The sequence below is a fragment of the Melopsittacus undulatus genome, chromosome 12 (assembly GCF_012275295.1).
Source record: "Melopsittacus undulatus isolate bMelUnd1 chromosome 12, bMelUnd1.mat.Z, whole genome shotgun sequence".
NCBI classification, from domain to species: domain Eukaryota; kingdom Metazoa; phylum Chordata; class Aves; order Psittaciformes; family Psittaculidae; genus Melopsittacus; species Melopsittacus undulatus.
In genome coordinates this window covers 6,292,721-6,308,500 of record NC_047538.1, presented here as the reverse complement: position 1 = coordinate 6,308,500, position 15,780 = coordinate 6,292,721, and the positions used below count along the sequence as shown (strand labels likewise).

Here is a 15,780-nt window from a genome sequence, read left to right as displayed (position 1 = left end):
TCAGTTTTGAATCAATTGCACTTGCTTAATCTGTTTAGAGGCATTCACAGTAGATACACATTACTTTTAAATTAAGCACAAAGGTAGCCAGAAGCCTGGGCCAGAGCCTGCTACAATCAATTGTCTTTCCATTGACTTGAAAGGGCACTGGTCCAAGCTCAAAAGAAAACACACTCATTTGTGAGAAGCACTCTCCATGCATGGACTCATCCCTGTGACTATGGCTTTTGCTGAAGCCCTTTGTCACTTTGGTACAGACATAGGACTGGCAAGTACATACAGAGCTGAGCAGTATGTGGAGGTACCAGCAGTCAGATTAAGGTTTGTCAGCCATCATTTGGCATGCAGTGTACTTAAAGCAGTGTTAGGTGCAAGAATACACTCAAGAGTCTTGCAATGGTATCACTATGTAATGGGAGGTACATTAGGATTTACAGATATTTGATATAAACCTCATAATCTCACATCAAAAAAGCTTGTATTTGTGTGACAGGGTCATTAGAGAGATCTCACTGAATCACACTGGTTTGGGTTGGGACCTTAAGGCTCATCCAGCTCCAACTCCTGCCACGGGCAGGGACCCCTTCCACTGGAACAGCTGCTCCAAGCCCCTGTGTCCAACTTGGCCTTGAGCATTGCCAGGGACTGAACCATGAGGCCTGTAAGAGAAGGTTCAAGCACTTCCAGAAGCAAACTGCCTCCTGCCTTGTGGATGTTTACTGGGATATCTGATGCTTGGGAGCACAGCCCGATCAATAGGGCACCTTCTGCAGAGCATTGGACACCTTGGGACTCTGGCTACCCCTGTTAAATAGCTCGATTTCTACACACACAGGGGGAAGGTGGGCTTTGCCAGCTGGCTGTTTTGGCTAGTGGGTCATAAGGAGCATTTTCTATAGCTCCAGAGCCACCAGCTGCTAGTGCAGGAGCAGCACCCCCGGATGAAGTATATGGAGCACTAAACACATCTTATAGCTCAGCCCAGCAAAGCCAGGCTGCCTGCCAGCTCCCTGGCCAAGGGAGTACAGGCAGAAGGTGGTATAGGGAACAGATTCAAGCCCGGAGAGCAGGGGGAATGGAGGCTGGATCCTCACTGAGGACCTGTTCTCCACAATACATCTGTGGGTGAAATCCAGCCAAAACCCTGCTGCAGTTATCACACGGGTGCTCTCCCCTACCCTGCATCACCTCCTCCATGCCTGAGAGGAGTCAGAGATGTTTGCTGTCAGGATCAACACTGACTCAGCTCAGGGGAAACCTCTTCAGAGCCTGCACCTCCCTTTCCTAACACAAGGATTTCCCCACCCCTCGGACAGAACATCACTTCTCCTCTCCCTAATGAGCATAACCAGGAAGTAAAAGGTTTCTACAGCTCCCAAAGCCTTTGCAAGGGTGAGTGTTGAGGGCACTGCAGAGCTGCCTCGTGTATTAGGGCTCCCTTTATACATTGTTAGAGATTAATATTGTGGGTTATGATTCCAGCTAACGAAAACCAGCTGGAGATGGAGTCAATAACCCTCTATTCCCCAGGCATGTCCAGCTCTCCACCCAGGCGTGCCTGCATCAGCCCAGCCCTCAGTCACTCACCACCTCACCCTCCCTGGGTCTTCTGACACCATTAATTGCTTTCACTGCCTCTCAAAGCATTGGCTGGGTGGGGGGTGGCTTTGCTTTCCCAAATCACAGTCAAGCACATGTCCTTGCTCCTGGAAAAATGAGATGGGGACCAATGTGCTGCCGCAAGCTACCCATTACCCACGTCTAGAGATGCAGCTGCAAGTATAAATCCCCACAACCTGGGCACAGTGGTGTGTTACCTGAGTGGAGAAACCTGATCACGAAAGCATAGGAGCATCAGGAATATGAGGAAAACAGTGGTGATGTTCCTTCCCTGCAGGTAACAGGAGGGTGAAATTCCTCTCTATGTGGCTACATAGGGTCAATAGAGCTACAAAATGAAATCTGTCCCCCCACTCATCCAATCCCCTCACAGCTCTCCCCTGGAGCCATGTGCTCCCAGCCAAGAATCCCAAAAGCCCAACAGTTGCATAAGAACCCTGGGAGGGCCTTGCAGATGGAATGAGGGGCGAGGAGCATCAGCCTGACTTGGGAAAGAGACAGGAAGCGAGGGTTAGGAAAGGTTTCCTGCCCTGGGAGCTACTGCAGCAAGGTCAGAAGAGCTGAACGCCCTGGTGCAACATTCAAAGCCAGCCAGGAAAGGAAAGATTCCTCGCAGAGAGAGTCCCTGGTGAGCATTTAATTGATCCCAGCAATGGAAAGAAGAGCTGCGAGGCACAAAAACTCCATGGAAAAGGAAAATAGCACATGAAAGCAAAGCTATTCCAGTCCTCATGAACTGACAGCCAAACCCTGAACGGCTGATCCCATAGGGAATTCACCCAAGATGAGCAGGTGCAGTCCCTATGGACACCACTTCTTCAGCATCCCTTTAAAGCACAGAGATGCAAATGCCCAAAGAGTTTGCATACTGATCAAAGCTGTTTGCAAGAGGATCCAAACGATTTCCACTGGATTTTATGCAGCACATGCATTCCTTCTGTATACGTAGAGCTGGGAAATACAGGGAACAGACCGGGAATGCTGTGGGGAGGCAGGAGGGGAGGTTTGCGTGCTGCTAATGCTGGGAGCTGAAGAATGCAAAATCTTTTCCATATGTGAAGGAAATCCTCAAGTCCAGACAGCGTTTTTGCTCGCTTTTTATTGCTACTAAAGGTAGGGAAAGGAAAGGGGGAGGTTCTGGGAGCCTGCAGTACTCTTCCTTTTACTATTGCAAATAAGAAACCTGCACAAATGGCTTTGGTTAGGGAAATTACCCAGCGAGGGAGCCCACACATCCCCCTGGAGGGTAACTGCCAGGCTGTGCATCTACTTTCAACTGCAATGAGCGAAAACACCCAAGAAAGGGTCAAGCTGCCTCCCAAGATAATCCTCCTCTCTTCCCTGAGCCTTCATTAGAGGTTCTAGGCCAATGTGCTACCAGGGCTTTGGCAGCAAAGCCAGCGTAGGCACAGTTGTGCTGCCCTGCACTTACCAGCTTCCCCATCAAACCCGAGGTCAGGGGCAGGAGAAGATGTCCAGGTCCTCACCTCCTGCTCCTGTTCAGTCATGAACAAATGAAGAAGAGCCAGAAGCCTTCTGCTGCATCTGATTCCCTGCCTCCCCCTTAGCTGCAGGCCAGCCCTTTAACCTGACCACTAACAGGTTTGTTATTCATCAGCTCTTTCCAGTGGCACCAGTGGCACACTGGAATCGTTCCAGCATGGGAGGGATGGCCCAAAGTACAGAGGGAGCAGAAGGGAACAAACAGCAGTGGTGAGGCACAAGTTAAGGCAGTTCACACCACAAAGACTATTCCAGGTTTTGGGAAGTGTGCTCATCAGGGTCTCTTGAAAGTGGTTTACAAGTGCTGGCAATGACCAGAGGCCAAGTTGAGGAAGCAATTCAGCATAGAGCTAAGAGCTGCAGCCAGGGGGACAACAGGTTCTGGGAATGACTGTGCCCCAACAGGCTCTTTAGGTCTAATCCTGACAATCCTGACGATGGGATGGAGCTTGGAGCAACCTGCTCTAGTGGAAGGTGCCCCTGCCTGTGGCAGGGGGGTTGGAACTGGATGAGCTTTAAGGTCCCTTCAACCCAAACCATTCTGTGGTTCTGTGATGCTCAGCCGTGGCTGAGTGGCCGGGTTTGTCTATACAGAACATGTTCTGCAGCATCACTCCAGCCTTTGGGAGGACCATTCTTTACCAATGAGAAGCTCTGACACCTGCTGCATGCAGCAAAGTGAAGCCACAGCCTCCCTGGAGCCCCTTCCCTGGCACAGAGAGCCAAAAGCAAGGGAAAGCTGAGCCAAGAAGCATCATCTGCTACAGCGATGCTGCCACTGTGCAGTACTTCTCATTTGGAAAGCACAACCTGGTTTGTAAGCTCTGGTTATTTAAGGACTTTTAACACAGCTGGAAGGCCAGTGAGGAGCAGCAGGTCTGTTCCACAGTGGTACAAAGTGTGATGGGGATATGTAAGCTGATGAGCTAAGTCAACACAGAGGCCACTGCAGAGCCAGGAGCAGCCGGCTGCACTCCCAAAGCCAAAGGGGCAATATATTCACAGCCAGTGTGGAAAAGCAGCTCTGTGGACCCCTTCCAACCACCACACTGGATGACAATACCTCAGCAATGCCTTCTAGTGCTATGGTCACAAATAAGTCCTTGCAAGTAAAGAGCAGCCGAAGAAGATGTTCTCCTCTCTCCCAATCTTACTGCCTTCTATGTGCACAGACACAGCCTCCACTTCAGAAAGCACAAAGGATGCGGTTATGGTAACTGGAAGAGACTGACAAATCCATCCTTAGTTCCTTTACCTTGGCCAGTGTCAACATGTACCTGTGACAAAGAGCTGCCAGGCACAGAGAACCCCTCTCTTGGGTTCACCGTTTGGAAACAATCAGTTGTGCACTAATGCTGCAAACAGCAATTACACTGGCATGAGACCCACAGAACCTCCTTAGAGAACACCCTTAATGAGAACCATCATTCTGGGGTGATGATCTCATTTTATTCCACTCTATGGCAATGAATTGCCCAAGATTTGCTGTGTGGATGCCAAAATGAGGGAGAACTAAGAACAGTTGTGTCTGTCATCAGCTCCCCTTCTCCCCCTTTCACCAGTACCCTTCAGCTGGCTAAAGCACCCCTATTCTGAAGCTTTGCCTCCCTTCCCCACATCCCTCCCACCCCCAAACCACCGAAGACATCCATGGAAACTGCTGCTTCCATTTCCACTTCGTGATTTGCCTGCCACACCTGGGGGATTTCCCAGCAAATTGTATTACTTTATTTGGTCAATTGGCCTACAAATTGATTTTCCTGTACAAATAATGAACATTTATGGTTATTTTCCCCATAGACTGCTTTATTTTCCATGTAACAAAGACTGATTTCCTGCAGGTTTTGAGACCAGAGCATATGATCTGCAGTTACTGTGACCCCTGCTTGATGGATGACAGGGACTCGATGCACAACAGAGGGTTTGGGGTTTTATCCTGGTACCAGACCAAGCAATTCTACAGCATGTTTACTGCAGGGATAAATTGTATTGTTTTAAGACAGATTCAGTCCTGGGACCAGCCAAGCAAAGGCAAAGGGCAAAGCACATTCTATGAGCCACTGCAGTGCATCCACCAGCACATCCACATCCCCAAAGTGTCTCAAATGGCACCTCCTGCTCATTGCAACCTTTGGGAACACACTACAAGGACCTTCTTTAACCTTAATTACATGATTGCGGAGGCAAAGGGAGGAGGACTCGGGGAAGAAAACCAAGCAGGAGTGTGATTTGTGGGCAGGGATTGCAGTGTTGTTCTGCACTCGCCTCCCCAGAGATGCAGAGCCACAGCAAGAGCTCCACAATACATTTCATTGCCACTAATGAGAAAATGACTTTGGAGACAGAGCCTGGAGCAAGTTTTGAAGGTCACTCCCGCAGGTGTGGAAATGAATTGGGCAAGAACCAGGGTCCAAACATAAGTTATTCTACTTAGACCACAGCAGATTATTTGCATGCAGGGGGGGTTAACAGCCTCAGGGCTGTGGTGTGTGTCTATGTTTAATTTAATACATCTCCATGGCTGAGGCTGCTGGGCACAAAGGCCTCTCAGCATCAGCACTGCAGAGAAGTGATGATAGGGAGGGCTCCTTAGGTGAATGTGAGAGAGAGGGTGGACACAGGAGAGAAAGTCAATTATCCAGGTAAGTCCTGACTGTCTGCAATTCCCTACCCTGGTCCTCAAGGAGTGGGTCTGCCCCATGAAGCCAGGCTTCAAATCCAATAAATTAACTGATTTTGAACAACTACAAGAGATGCCTCCTTAGAGTTTTAATAGGTGCTCTTCAGCTTCAGCAGTGGAATTAAGGCATGAGGCTAAAAGCATACCAAGTTCCTGCTTAGCTTCCTGGGCTCCGGGGAGTCTCTCCCTTCTTCTTGGCACTGCTAAGGACTGATATGCCCTCAGTCCATGGCTGACAGCAGCAGAAAGAGGTATGTCCTGATTGAGGATGACAGTCGCCCTTCACATAAGCTAGTCAAGGCAAGGATGCATCTACCACCACACAGTGTGCAGATCACAGAATCAATAGAATGGTTTGTGTTGGAAGGGATCCTAAAGCTCATCCAGTTCCAACGTCCTGCCACAGGCAGGGACACCTTCCACTGGAGCTGCTTGCTGGAGTCACAGGTCCCACTTAGACCCTGGGGACCAAGACAACCACAGGATAAACCAAAACTACTCACAGAAATATGCAACCAGTTGGCTCAGCACATCAGGGGCAACACAAGATGATACTGGATGATTTACAATACATCTGTGTATATAACACTGGGAAATGAATGACCAACAAACACACTGGCTTTCTGATGAGTACTTGACTGAGAGTAGGGAGTGTTGGGAGTTGTATGTTGTGAGGATAAACACAAAGAGAATATAAAAGAAAATCCAAAACAAACCCCAAGAGATGTGAATAATGCATCAAAAGGATAAAACCAAGAAGCTGGAAGGAAAAAAAAAGGCAAGAAATACCAAAGGGAAGAGTGTTCTGAGCAGGTGGGAAAAACCATCTCTCATAGGAGGAAAATTAGAAGGCAAGTTAATTGGAATTAAGGAGGAGGGTATGTTTTTAAAGGTGAAACGTTTTGTCTGGAAACTGGTATCTCCCCTCTTAGAGATTTAAGTGTTTCCCTGAGGTGGGCAACAAAGTCTGTGCCAAGCTGCTGACAGAGGCAGCAGCCTCTTAGGTGGCTTCCAGCAATGCTTCAACCATGGACACAAGACTTCAAGCAACCAACCTGCTCACACATCCAGCACCTCCTCTGAAGCAAGCCTAGCTTCTTTCACCCAAAGCACCAAATCAAGCAACTTAATGTACATAAAGCCACCTTAACATAACCTGCCCATAACTATTTGTAGGTTCTTTTCTGAACTTGCTCCAGAAAAGGGTCTATAGTTGGAAGCTTCCTGATGGCAACTTCTGCAGCTGACATTCATTGCTTTAAGACAGCACACCTGTGTGAAGTAAACCCCACACAGTTTGCAGTGTCTCCTCCTGGCTTTCCCTTGTATGAGTTTACCACCTCAAGCTGTGGCTCCTTCCCATCGCATGAAGGATGCTGACCTGGGCTTGGAATGTACCTGGATGGGTGGATGTTGTAGCCCGCTGAAGGAGGGGAGAGATGTGGGACTCAATAGGTGGCACTCTTCCTTCTTGAATCCACGCGCTTGGGTACACTTGGCCATCAGAGGTGCTGGAGAGCAAATTTAAGGTCCTGACTTACTTACTGGGTGATTTTCTGGGCCTGTGCAAGTCAAAATCCCAGGCAAACACAAGCTTTACCAATTACACTCTGCCAATCCTAATCCCCCCCTGCAGCTCCAAGCAGACACAGACTCCTCTGCGGTCGCATGATCCTCTTGTGCACTGCTAAGCAGCTCTGTCCTAGCCAGAGAGCATCTGCACTGGAGATGCCTGTGAAAGTGAAAACCCACCCAAGGCTTGTTCCCATCCCATCTTCCTCCTGCAGAACCCACCAGTTCCAATGAACAGCTCCAGGCTTTCCTGTGGACACAGTGCATACAGCTCCTTCCAAGGGCACCATGGGGAAAACCTGCTTGAGGACTTGGTGTCTGCAGTACAGGCTGAGTCTGTCGCCAGCAGTTTCTCCTCTCATTACCCAAATTCAGCAAGAAAAAACAAGTTTTGTGCCCTAGAGCAAGAGGACTTGTTTTCTAAACCTCTTCAGGGGCCCTCCATAAGGAATTAGTCAGGGAGGTGAGTAATACCAGGATTTGACACAGCCTAGGAGAGGGAGTAGTCATTTGACAGGTTAACAAGAGCATGGAGTAGCTGCTATATTTAGGTGCCATTAGCATGCACATGTCTTCACACATTTCTACGAGCACACCTGTGTTCCCCTGTGTCCTCAAGGCATGGGAAGGGAGCAGCTAAAAGGCAGTACCTTCCCCATATCCCAGGTAGGGGTAAGGAATGAGGGGATTCTCTTCTCCCCATTTTATCCTACCCAAGTTCAGAGCCATTTACATCCTGAAAGCAGACCTGACTTTTGCTCTCTGTGCATGTCTATCCAGAAGCAGATAGGGTCGATTCCATTCTAGGCTGAAGAACGAGACAAAGGTAAGGACCATATCAGGCCCCAGAGAGTAGCTTACATCACACAAAAAACCCTAGGAAGCTTAGCCACTGATTTTCAATTGCTTCCCATTTGCTGCATCTCAACTATTTTCAGCCCTGCAGGCTGAACCTAAACTTCCTGATAACAGGTTTGCTTTCCCATGTTATTTCCCAGAGACTCTTGGAGTCCATGCACCATCCAGGACAACAGACCAAAGAAACACTGCTCTGAGCTGTCACAGGACAGAGCTGGAAGGACATAGCAAGGTCCAAGACCTTGGATGTCTTTACATGCCAACTCCAGATGATACCTGCAGGGGTACTGAAGATGTCCTGCAATGGCACAACACAGGGTGCGATGACATAGGCACTGCTAATAATTACTACAGAGATGTATTAAGCATCCATTCATGCTCCCCTTCGTTTTCCCCTCAATGCCCATTTCACAGCTATTCCTAAATCCAACCGAAAACCATGTCCCCTGCACCCTACAACATCCCTGTGCTTTCAGCTGTGTGAAAAGAATGAGAGTCATAGAATCCAAGAGGTTGCTAAAGACCTTTAAGATCATCAAGTCCAACCATTCCCCAGCACTGCCACGTCCACCACTAAAGAAAACAAGTAAGGATACAGGGCCCAGTTACAGCCTATCTACTGTGCTGGGATGGTACTGGGATCCCTACTGCAAGCACACCTCAACAACAGGTCTTGCCAAGGAAAGCCCCTACATAAGGAGGTGAATGCAAACTCCTTCTGATGGATTTAAACCGTTTCTCTGGATTTCCCTCACTCCACCTCAAAACAAAAGCAGGATACAAATGTCAAAGTACAGCACAACATCACTGGGACTCCATAATGCAGTCTCTGCCCAGGCAAAACCAGAACAAACTCACCATTCCCATGGATACATGCATGGATAAACAGCCAAAGTAAGACTTAACCAAATGAGGGTCAAAATCTTACACCCCCTGGTTGTGGAGACACAGGATTAGGTCTGAGAGGCAGCTCAGGAGAACTAAATGCCCTATTAAAATAAAGAGGGATCAGGTGGACAAATGCCTGCAGCCATTTCGAAAGGCTCAGCTCAATCTCCCTCTGCTCTGTATTCAGGCAGGTGAGCCATTCCCAAACAGAGAATGGTAAGAGGAAAGCAATACCAGGCACTCCAAGAGGCAGAGTCTGGGTTGGTTTACACACTGGGTACCAGCTGAACCCTAGAAAAACCCCTCTGGAATCACATTTAAAGCTGGGAGGGTGAAAAGAAGGCAAGGATAGGATTTAAAATACAACTGAAATGAACAATGATTGTGGATCCTTCAGCAAAGACTGCAAAGGTGGAATCCTGACCCCTTTGGAGGCTGATTCCTGCAGCCTCCTGAGGTGTTATTTACTGAGCCCAGGAGGTCAGCTGGAAAAGGGAGAAGGGGAAGGAGATTAAAGGAGCTCCACCTCCCTTGGAGGAGGGATACAACTGCTCAAGAGTGCCTTATTTCCAGGCAGCTGTGTTGTGCTGGCACCACTGGTGCTGCCTGTCCTACCTTGAACTAACAGGCAAGCAGTGAATACGCTTTTGAACCCAGGAACATGGACCATGAGCTTCAGAGCTGCTGCTTCTCTCCTGTTACCTCCTCCCAGCACTAGGTGCTAAACAGAACAGAGGAACAAACCTGACCCCAAGATCTTTGTTGTTGAACAAAAACCAGCACTTGTAAAAGGATTTGACAGCTTCTCCACCTCCTATTTCTTTGGCATTTTCCCTTCATGCTAATTTTATTGCAACAGTGGGTATTTCATAGTGTGAGACAAGTTCTTCTGAAGCACATTTGCAACTGCTCCGTTATTCCCTTCTAGATTTTAGTCAGCGTTTCGGGTACCACAAAGAGATACAGATGTGTTCTTAAGCTAATTACTCAGAACAGCCATGTCACCTCATGCCACACAAAGGGGTTCCACTTGACCTTTAGTGAACAGGAAGGGAGCTCACAGTGCACTGCAGCAGCTCTCTACAGCCTCTCGAGAGGTAATTCAGCAGTGACAAGGGGAAGAGAATCACCTCAAATACACTGAGGTCTGGTCAAGAGTTCTTTATCCAAGTTGGGCCATGCTCTCCCTGTGCTTTTTGGTTTCCACTCCTAAGAACTGGACTTCTCCATATGCAAAACTCAGCAAACGGTTGCAAACTCCACTATCACATTGTTTCTATAATCCTACTGATGACCATGGTCTAGGGGCAGTGGAGATGGCAGAGAGGGCAGGAGAAACCAAGATGCATATACTCTGCATCAACTGTCCCTGCCTTGAAAGTGCCTGTTTCTTAATGCTGACAGGGAGGCTGAAGCCAGGGAAAGCCAGAGCCATGCTAATGCACATTCCCTTCCAGAGCCTGTGGGTATCCCGGTGGGAGTTAACGCAGCATTAACTCCCACACCCTCCCCTTTATGGCTTTTAGTACACAGCAGGAGGAAGGAAAGGTCTCTTTAGGGCTCCCTGTGAGAAATGCGACTACAGCAGCTCACAGAGGGACAACTCTGGAAGCAAAGGTTTGGGGCTGCGAGAGCTGCTGAAAATCCATCTCATTTCCTTCAGGTCCTTATGTTTCCAAAGGTGATTCCTCACCTCTTCTTCCCCTTCCCAAACTTCAGTACAATTGCCTGCACTCAGGAAGGCTTCCCTTAGAGGCATGACATGGTTTCAGCTGAGGCTCTGGAGGGTTATTCTCACCCAATCTTCCATCTGGAACGACTAGCCCACATGGATAAGCCATGAATTCCACAGAGAGTGATAATCTATATGGGCCAGAAAGGCAGCTTGGAATTTCTGACTGTATTTCTAATTAATTGCACAGCACTTACAAGCAAATGATGGGTGTTCTATAAATCCAACAGAATTAACTAAAACAAGCATAAGCTAAATAGTAGTTCTGTATGTGCCATGCATATTTAAATATTCAAATCAAGAGCGTGATATTAATAAAATCTCTCAAAGTTCACACTGATATAAACTAGATTTATTGTGCTATATATAGTGCAGCCAGGCCTTATAGCATCGCAGAGGTGGCAAAAGCAATAAAACCCTAATCTGCTCGTAGGCAAGCAGCCATATTCATGTTTGATGGGTTCACACAGGCACGAAGAACTGAAAACTGAGCTTTATTTCCTCATCTTGTAAGGTCTGTAATGAGAAACTGTTGCTGGCTTTGTGCAGATGACATCTACCTACCCTCACCTGATGTAACGGGTACGTAACACACCACACGTGTGTGCTTGGCACGGTGATGACCAACTCTTCCAGGGCAGCATTCACTCCAGTGCATTCACTCAGAATCCATTTAAACCTTCAGCCAGTCCTAAGCTGCTCTAGTCTATGCCACAGAACAAAAATACCCTCAGCTACTATGGGAGAACTGTACAGCAGAAACCATCTTCCTTTGCCTCCTTCTCCTTCAGAGCTGTGCAGCGAGTGCTGCTCTGCTAAATCCCAGGGATGTGATTTCATTCCAAACAAGTTGCTCCAATTACACAACTTCCAAACTCCAAGAGACAGGAGGGCATCCATTAAAGAAGAAAAGGGGAAGCCACTTCTGTCTACTTCGGTATCTACAGCCAAACCCTACCTGGTTACCCCTGACAGGGTAACTACCAAGTAGGTGTCAGGTTGGTGGCTTGATCTTGATTCAGGTCCTTTGGAATCACACCAAAAGTGCTGCCACAGAAGGGCCTCTCTCTTTGGTCAGTCTCAGCTGACAGGCACAGCTTGCGTGAGCCATGCAGACTGAGCATCCCTTCTGCTCCCTAGGAATAATGCCTTTGGTCAGGGAAGCAAAGGGGGGGCTGACACAAGAGAGGTCTGAGGGTAAACAGAGCATCTACTAAAAGGGAATGGAACCCCCTAAAAGGGAATGGAGCCCCCTAAAAGGGGCTGAACTCCATATGCAGCTCTCCTGGATGATAACAAGGGGTCATTTCCTCTCCTCATGTCCCACTTCTCTCTCATCTCTTCCATTTTTCAAACAGGGAGTTCCATATTGAAGGAAAATAATGCAGCACCTCATATTGGTCCCTTTCTGGCTATAATAATAAACCAGCCCTCCTCCAACAGCACAGCTTAGGGGACATGGTATTCCAAGAGCAGCCAAAAAAGCCCCCAAGAAACATCCATCTAAATGCCAGCACGTTTCATGCACTCTGTGGAGCAGCCTGAGTGATGTCCCACATCTTTTTTAGCTCTAATTACAAGGATTCTCTGATCAAGGTGGAATTATTTGCTGATCAAGGATATTATTGATTCCAACTCGTTGGCCTACTGGGATCAATGTGAATGGCACAGTAGACCCTGACAGATTAAATACTGTCAGAACATTCCAGGGAAGCTTTGAGGAAAGATCCTCTTCCTGTGTTACTGCCTTAGCATATGTCAAGTTTCACAGCTCATGAGATACCAAGATGTTTCACGCCAGCCATGGCTAACAGCACAGCATCTTCATGCAAGCCAGTGTCAGGGATGCTTCTCTGTACAAACACAAGTCCCATGGAGACGGAGGTGGAGGACAGGGTATTGGCTGATGGTTATTGCAGCCAGCAGTGAAGTTGTGAGGTCCAGATGTAGCACATCCCCACCTCTGCTGTTGCACATATAATCCTGTTCTGACACAGTTCCAAGATCATTTACAGCAAATATGGAAGGAAGGTAGATGTGATCGTTTAAGGAGTTGCAAGCTTTGACAGAACACACCATGATCACTCCTTTAGAGAACTCAAACACCCCCCTGCTTCATAACCTGGCAGCCCGACAGAGAGACTTCACTGAGGGAGCAGGAGAAAACAAAAGCAGCCACACAAGCTGGAATAGCATCCAGGTGGGGGGAAAAGCCTTGGCTTTCATATGAAAGCCACAGAGGTTGGTTTTTGAAGCCCAAAACATCTATTCATTACCTGAACCCGCAAGCTGTAAGCACTCAGGCTGGCAAGCAGCACATACCACAGTGAGAAGATGAAGAGAAACATCTTCACAGAGGCCTAATGCACCACCAGCTCATCCATGACAGGCTCTCGATTACACCAGCACTGAACACGAGCAGGCAAAAAGGCAGAAATCCCACTGGAGACATAAAGCAAATACTAAGGAGTAACAGACCTGAAGACAGTTGACATTTCATCAGCAGAATCTGCCATGAAGCCTTTGCAATGGTGAGGTCCTGTCCTTCCCCACCACTTAGAAAGGTTTTAATCTTCAATAACTGCATGTGTGATTGTAATAACCCCTTTATACAGGGGAGAACTCCCAACTGCTCTGTAAACAGTGGCTTAGAAGGACAGGAGGTAACAATGGTTCCAGTCCATTACTTGATGGGAATCCCAGACTGGTTTGGGTTGGAAAGGACCTTAAAGCTCATCCAGTTCCAACCCCTGCCACAGGCAGGGGCACCTTCCATAGCGCAGCTTGCTCCAAGCCCCTGTGTCCAACCTGGCCTTGAGCACTGCCAGGGATGGGGCAGCCACAGCTTCCCTGGGCACCCTGTGCCATAAGACAAATGCCCAGTAAGTATCTGGTTCCTGCACTGGGAGAACAGAAATGGAATACTTCTCATTCCAGCAATGAATTAGGTTTCCAAACAGAAACTCCCAAAGTTAGATAGGTTTAACCCAGCAGATTTAGGTAACCTGCCCTCAAAGAGTTTCAGAACAGTGAGCAGAGAAGTTCTTCAGATGCTCAGATTTTTAATGAGACTCAAACCAAGGTGGAAATCCAAGGTAAATGGGAACACACAGTCCTGTGCCTCTATTCCACAAAGTGTAAACATAAGCAGAATAAACCAAGTAATTTTATAACCCTAGGAGAAACAATGAAATAGAGGAAACCAGACAAGTAATAATGAATTAAAGGAGGGTGATATAATTAATGCAAATTAAAGCTTGTTAATGGAAAAGATGTTAAACTAATACATCTTTTTCTGCTGAGACAATAGTGATGGGCTCAGATTTCTGCAAGTTATTTGATCTTACAGCACCCAACTTTCTGAATGAGAAACTGGAGCAGGACAAAGCACCACGGCACAAACTAAATGGATTAAAAGGCAATTAAAAGAGCTCAGAATATGAACATGGAACTGATACTCTCTAACATTTTTACTGATGACCTGGAAGAACACAAAGAGCCATCACCAATGGTTAACACAGAGAATATGAGAGTTAATGACAAGTAATGAAATCCCAACACAGTTTGGGCTAGTGGCGGAAGTTGGCATTTTAAAGGCAGGGAATATTATCCCAGGAAAAGGTGATTGAAAAGCACCCAAGGGTCAAGTTGGGAATTGGGTGAAGAGGTTTATCATGGGCAATGCCCTTGCCATATCAATAATGTGGATATAGATGCCAGAGTACTAACCAGAGCAGGAAAATGATAGAGTACCTACATCTCAAGGCCATGTGAGGGTACCAAACAATGCAGATTCCTGATAGGAAAGGCAGTATAAGGCACCTGGGCCCTGAGAAAACACATTTCTGGGTAAGCCAAGCTCAACATCCCAGGGTAAGAAGCTGCATTTGAAAACAAAGCCTGGAGAAAGCTATGTGGGATATCCTCAGAAGGGAACAGGGAGAGGCTTCCAGCCTGGAGTATTCACTACTCCACTCCGCAAGGGAGCAGTGCCAATGTATTCAGGATGATTATCCTGAAGTGCAGGCTATGAGTTTGATTCTGAAGTTACAAATCAGGTTTCCTTACTGAAACAAACACTGAGTTTGCATAGCTCTGCTTTGGCTCTGGACCCCTCTGTCCATAGGAACACGCTGCCAACCAACAACTCAAAACCTGATGTCTTATACTGGGTGGGATACTCAGTGGTAATAAATGGCAACCAGACAAAGCAAAATCCTCCCCTCCAAGTGTCCTGTGCTTTGCCACTGAGGCACAGGCTTAGCAGCCATCTGATCTGATCCCCAATGCCAATCCACATGAGAGCCCCAAGTACCCATGTTCATTGTGCTCTTTGGTGTCAGCCAGCTTCATCCAGAGACAAAACAAGCCTTTAGAAAAAGAATCAGTGAAATGCCAGGAACAGAGATCCAAAAACATTAAGGGCAACTTCTCTGGAATACAACTTAAAACATCCCAGCAAATCCAAGCTGGAGTGCAACCCTCACCACAAAGAATTCTGCACTGTGTATGTTTCCAATTGGTTTTCCTTGTCAGTGCCAAAAGACCTCCCCAGGTGGAGGCTGGGCTCCAAACATGGGAAACCACTGAAGCAACTGATACCTAGCCTTTTATTATGTATTGAACTCCTGTGTGGTCTTCACTATACCACTACTAAAGTTAGGAAGCCAGATTCTTGCCTGGCTGACAATGTGGATTCCCCCAGAGCTAGACAGGGGGCACATGAATATGTGGGGCAGATCTCTGGGCAACAGAGTAGGATTATCCCACTTGGAGCTGCCACCTACAACAAGTATGAGCACTGGGTCACTTCTCCTATAGGAGTTCCTGCTGTTCCAGTAGCTATGCTGGATGTGATGCAGCAGCAGCTTCTCTGCTTTACCTACTCCAGGTATACCTGGGGCTTTGTTTCCCAAAGCAGCCACAG

General features: G+C 47.5%; 1 protein-coding gene across 5 annotated transcripts in view; it reads right to left on the bottom strand.

Annotated features, from left to right (window-relative positions):
• SAMD11 (sterile alpha motif domain containing 11) overlaps positions 1–15,780 on the bottom strand; it is a 104,835-nt gene that overhangs the window by 77,751 nt on the left and 11,304 nt on the right. The window contains exon 1 of one of the 5 annotated variants that reach the window (XM_034068181.1): positions 7,202–7,236. The exons of the other annotated variants lie outside the window; for them this stretch is intronic. The gene's annotated coding sequence lies outside the window, so the exon portion shown is untranslated. Of the gene's footprint in view, positions 1–7,201; positions 7,237–15,780 lie in introns of those variants that run through there. 5 annotated transcript variants of the gene reach the window in all.